A 6,239-nucleotide genomic window follows, 5' to 3' on the forward strand; every position below is an offset into this window, starting at 1 on the left:
CCAGGATCATTACTCTGGTCCTTGCGCTTTGTGCCACGTGCGCTTAACCCGCTGCACTACTGCCCAACTCCCATTTGCCATCTTTTCTAGGTGTCACTCAAGCCCAAGCAATACTCAGCCTTTGAGTAGTCAATGGTCTGGCTATAAGGTCCACCATGATCTGGTCCTTTCTAACTTCCTGACTGCTCCTCACATGATTCCCCCCCCCCACTCTCCAAAGTAAACTACCTTCCCCTTCCTCAATAACAAACCTGTTCTGCTTCAGGGCCTTTGCAAGTTCTGCTCTGGTAGATGTACTTCCCCAGCCCTTCCTACACTCAAGTTTCAACTTCACCTCAGAAAGGCCTTCCATGATCACATTTTGTTTTCTTCTCCATCCACCACATTCATTCTACTTCATCCCATTTGCTTGTTCCAGTTTCTACATAGCACTTTCTACTACTGCCTGAATGCTGTGAAGTTATTTGTTTTATATCTTGATAAAATGCAGGCTCCCTAACTATTAAGACCATTGTCTTCTCAGAACTACAATAACTCCTGCTCATATATACACACATATTTGTCTAATGACTGCATTTGACAAAACAGAGCTTCTGAAGGAGAACAACACAATCATTTAGAAAATTGGATGATTCACCCAACATATATGAACAGTTGTTATACTTCACTTCTCCCTTTCTATACAATTCCTTTTATTCATCCAACAGACTACATAAAAAGATCTACTGAAAAGATCCTTCTACAAATGATAATAGCATGTTCATAAGGAATTCTGGTCAAGATCATCATGATGTGCCATGAATGTGGGTGGTAGGTCACAAACCTATGTTAACCCTTCTTCACAGAAATAAAAAAATAAAAAGACTGTATGAGGGTAATAAAGAAAATGTCTTGAAAGTTATAGTACTCACATTTTTAAATTATATACATCTGTGTATTTAGGTTTTCCTGATTTACCAGGTTCTGGAGGAACTCTGATCCCTTTTGGATGCGTTTAGACACACTCTCAGAAAAGCCGGAAGCACCCTCCAGCCCCCACCCTCAATTTATTTTCATTGAGGAAGGAAACCAGAGAACCACTCCCATTTGTCAGGGATCCAACCTGGGGCATTCTTGTATGCACTTCCTGTGCTCTACTACTGCATCACCTCCCTGTTACCAGACTGGTGTTTTTCAAAGTTCTCTTTTACTCTCTCTTTCTCACTCCTTTTTCTTTTAATTTCTTTTTACACCTTCTCTCTCTGAAAGTGCCTACTGCATACACTTGTCTTTGTCCAGTTGTCAGACAAATCTATAACTTTAGGGAGACCAGGGAAATGTACAGATTTCACTGCCAAAAACCTTTCCTGAAAATCTGTTTTGATTTTTCCAGGTAGGGCTGATAGGCTACCTGGATCCTCCAAGAGTTGGTGGGAGGGAAGAACAAAAACATTGAGAAAATTGGAAACAGGGCCTGGTGCTGGCACAACCAGTAAACCACACAGGTTACATCTGCAGGAGGGAAGCAGAAGTGGTGAAATAGATTGCAGGTGTCCCTCTTACCCTCTCCCTCCCCCAACACTATTTTTCTGTCTCTATCAAAATAAATTAAAAATAATTTTTTAAAAAACTGTAATCGGGGGACTCCGAGAAGACACACTGTGAGTACTCTAATGTCCAATACCTTCCTCCAACTAAAAACCCCAATCTGGAACGGTTTGACCCCCACCCCGGGGTAGCAAGAGTCCCAAACATCCTCCCCAACCTCCTAGCATCCACTGAACCATCCAAACCGCCTTCCAGCCTCTTTATATTGGGAACGCTTTGGCCCCACCCACAGCCTCTCTTGACTGACAGGTCCAGAACCTGATCACTGCGGTGAAGGGACTTCATACCCTAGCAGTCCGCCTTTCACGTTAGGGGTTGTGACTTCACCCTCTACAACCTGGGCGCCCCAGCCAAGCCACTTTCCCCGGGCCAATGAGGTGGAGTAGAACTGACCCACCAATCCCATGGCCCGGGTGCGGGGGCGGCACACCCGGTAGTGTGGAGTTTGCTGCGGGCCTACAGATTGAATTTGGTATGGACTTGTTAGGCGGGGCAAGCTGGTACAAAGAGAAGACTTTAGTCACTACAAGGGCAACAGCAGAGATCAAGAGCTGTGCTCTGATCTGAACTGGCGACCCAGTGGTCGTGCACCTTCAGGCCAGGAACCCGGCACCCCTGGAATTTGCAGAGCTGCTGGTGAGAAAGTGGGTGCACTGGAAACAACTGTTGAGGCTGAGGGGCCTTCCAATCAGCGAACCCCAGCTTGGTTTCCATCAAATGTCCTCTCACTAGACACTTGTCAACTATCTAACCACCCAACCCTTCCCCCTAGATAGGGCCCCCAGGAGTGGTGACATCCCAGCTTGTGTGGAAGAGCTGGAAACTACCTGCAGACGCATTGGTCAATAATTATTGATATGTGTTGACTGATTATTATCTCAGTGCAATAGCACAGACTAAAAGGAGTAGTGTGTTTCTGTCGCTAATTGCAAACTGGAAAAGAGGCAGCCAACAGAACTGCTAAGTGCAAAATGGACCCTGGTGATCTGTCCAGCAGGAAACCTCACAACTCCAGTGAGCCCATTGGGCAAAGAACTCCATAAGTGGAGCCAGAAATACCAACAGTAAGGCAAGAGCAACGGGGCTTTTATCTTTTTAAAAAAATTTTTTATTTATAAAATGGAAATATTGACAAGATGATAGGATAAGAGGGGTACATTTCCACACAGTGCCCACTCCCAGAGCTCCACATGCAATCCCCTCCCTTGATAGCTTCCCTATTTTTATCTCTCTGAGAGTATGGACCCAGAATCATTGTGGAGTGCAGAAGGTGGAAGGTCTGGCTTCTGTAATTGCTTCTCCGCTGAGCATGGGCATTGACAGATCAATCCATACTCCCAGCCGTGAGAGGCTTTTTTCAACCTCACAGTCTGATCTAGTTGTTCTTTTCTGGTTAGTAAAGGGGAAAGTGTGATTTTTTTTTCAATTCTTTATTGGGGGGATTATTGGTTTACAGTCAACAGTAAAATACAATAGTTTGTACATGCGTAACATTTCTCAGTTTTCCACATAACAATTCAACCCCTACTATCCTCCTCTGCCATCATGTTGCAGGACCTGAACCTTTCCCCCTCCCCCCAGAGTCTTTTACTTTGGTGCAATACACCAGCTCCAGTCCAAGTTCTGCTTTGTGTGGGCAAAGGATAGTTTAAGTCTGTTTATTATTATTCTTTTTCATATTATTATTTTATGTTTTTAGATAGAAAGGCAGAGAGAGGGCAAAAAAGAAAAAACAAAAAAACCACAGCCCTGAAACTTTTCTTCAGTGCAGTGGGATCCAGACTGGAACCTGGGATATGTACTTGGCAAAGCAGCACACTATTCAGGTGAGCTATTTCACTGGCTCTGTTTATTCTTTTGATTATGAACCTATGGGAATGGTAGAGGGAGACTCCAGCAATTTGGAAGGAAATGTTCAGGGAAACTGATGAACAAACATTAGGAAAGAGTAATTGATAGAAATAGATAAGAACCTATGTGCTAACAACTTTACTGTAAACCATTAACTCCTCAATAAAGTGATTTAAAAAGTGTCGGGGGGTGGGTAAAGAATTAAGTGAGTCCTTCCAGACACCAAGTTGCAGATGCTACCATGATTCCATCCTGACTTATCTGGACAGACTACCTCATTATTGTGTCCTGGAACCTTGCCTTTCCTGAGCTCTGGTCCACTAGGTTAGATAGAAACAGGCTGGGGGGGGGGGTGGATAGTGGCACACCTGGTTGAGCACACGTATTACAGTACGCAAGGACGTGGGTTTGAGTCCCAGGTCCCCATCTGCAGGAGAAAAGCTTTGCAAGTGTTGAAGCAGTGCTGCAGGTGTCTCTCTGTCTCTCTCCCTCTCTATCACTCCCTTCCCTCTTGATTTCTGGCTGTCTCTAGCCAATAAATAAATAAATAAAAAGATTTATTTTTTTTAATTAAAAAACAGGCTAGGGGTATGAATCAACCTGTCAATACCTACATCCAGCAGAGAAGCAATTACAGAAGCCAGAACTCCTGCCTTTTGTGCCCCCAAAACAACTTTGATCCATACTCCCAGTGGAGGAGAAGTAATAGAAGGGAGAAGATGAGAGGGCTCTGAACTCCAGCTCCATCAGCACCCAGAGAGAAAGGAGAAACAGGAGAGGGACATATGAAGGTAGTAATGTTGTCATGAATGGCTTGGAGGGGAAGAGAGAATTGGATCAGGAAGAACAAAAGGCAATTATGTATAAATGCAGACGAATAGTTGTAGAGATGATGGTTGGCCCATGTCTACAACTTTAGGGGAACTGTGGTGGCTTGCAGTGAGGAGACTGAAAATTCAGAACCCTGATCGAGGGAATGGAGTGGATTTGTAGCCCTGCTGATATGTAATTTTGTAAATCAATATTAAATCACTAATAAATTTTTTTTACTTGTTATGATTTTATTATTTTTTTTAATTTATTTTTTATTTAAGAGAGGATAAATTAACAAAACCATAGGGTAGGAGGGGTACAACTCCACACAATTCCCACCACTCAATCTCCATATCCCATCCCCTCCCCTGATAGCTTTCCCCAAATTTTTTTAAAAAAGGAATTAGTGAGTCAGTCCGCTGACCCTTGGTAATTGTAGCAGCCCCATATGGGGAGGAGATAATGAGCTTAATTTCTCCTGTATAATCATTATCAACAACACCTGGGGTGATGAATAGGCCTTTAAGGGTTGTGCTGCTCCTTCTTAATAATAATCCAAACATGTGAGGGGGGATCGGGCCGTAATCACTGGTGGGTAAGGGCTGAATACCCATGTCTGGAGTTAAAACTGTGTCGGCAGTGGCACAGGGGTCCAGTCCTGCACTCCCTAGGGTTGCTCTAAAGAGATCCCAGACGAATTGTCTGTGGAAGGGACAAACCTCACTGCCCCAAGGGCTTGTCTCAGGTGGGGGGCCTGGGGCTGGCCCCGATTCCAGTTTCCCTGATGGGGAGGTAGGGGATTTCCCTGAATGTCTATTTTAGTGTTTTATTAGCATGTTTAACAATGGCCTGTCTTTGAGGAGGACCTATCAGTAAAGACTACTAAGGCTGTTGGAATCAGCTGAGATTTTATTATCTTTGGAAAAACATAAAAACATTGTTAAGTCACATAAACTGAAAATTGGACTACATATAGGGGATTTTTTATTTTAAGAAAGCTTTTCACCATATGAAAGGCTGGTTCTTTATGTGAAGGCTTGTCATGGTTGTAGTCTTTTATTTGTGACCAGCAAGACATACACAAGGCCAGGAAAAATGTTAAAATTGATAATTTAATGACTTAGAATTTGTTTAAATATCATTATATAATTTTAAAAGGCCTTTTTAACAATAAAATGATTATCATCTTTGTAGTATGATTTTAAAATCACTTAAACAATTTAAGCATATTATTAGAACTTAGTTTAATGTTAGGATCATAGTACTTTACTCATTATAAAAGTCATATACGTTTAAAATAATCTTTTACTTTTACACCATCTTATAATGACATCTTTAGACTAATTTTGTTTAATAAGGATTTATCAAATATTAAACTTTTTATCAGATCAGAAACATATATATGTATCAACTTAACTTATCAAGAATAAACTTTTGACACTGTCTTGAAATAAATTAGATATTTTTAAATGTGGAAAGATATATAGAGGGGTACCAGAGCAAAAGCTTTAGGCATGAAATTTATCAGCATAACCATTGACAAGTTATTTTTTGTTTATCTAGGTTTATTTTATCTTTTTAAATGAGAAGGTACTTGACAACTTTATATATATCAATAATATCTCTTTTAGTCTTTTGTCACACTCAGTTGAAATTAAGACACACCCTAAGTGTGTGATATCTATTTTAAAAGGCTCTGTTTGAATTTTAAAGGAAGTAAATTTAAAAGTTATCTTTTTAACCTCCTGTAGCAATTCCCATAACCAGGATCTCTAAACCAAATTTAGTTTAACTAAAATTTTTTAAACTTTAAACAAACTCTAATTACTTAGAGTTAACACACATTAGTGACAATGCTTCTCAAAACATCTCAAGTGTCAGACAAATGCCAAATTTGCTGTGGACCAATATCCACAAAACAGTTTATGGGGCGTTTTGGGGGCCCTCCAAAATGTACCAGAACTTTTTCAGCTAAATACATAGATAAT

This window comes from Erinaceus europaeus, chromosome 11 (genome assembly GCF_950295315.1).
Source record: "Erinaceus europaeus chromosome 11, mEriEur2.1, whole genome shotgun sequence".
NCBI classification, from domain to species: domain Eukaryota; kingdom Metazoa; phylum Chordata; class Mammalia; order Eulipotyphla; family Erinaceidae; genus Erinaceus; species Erinaceus europaeus.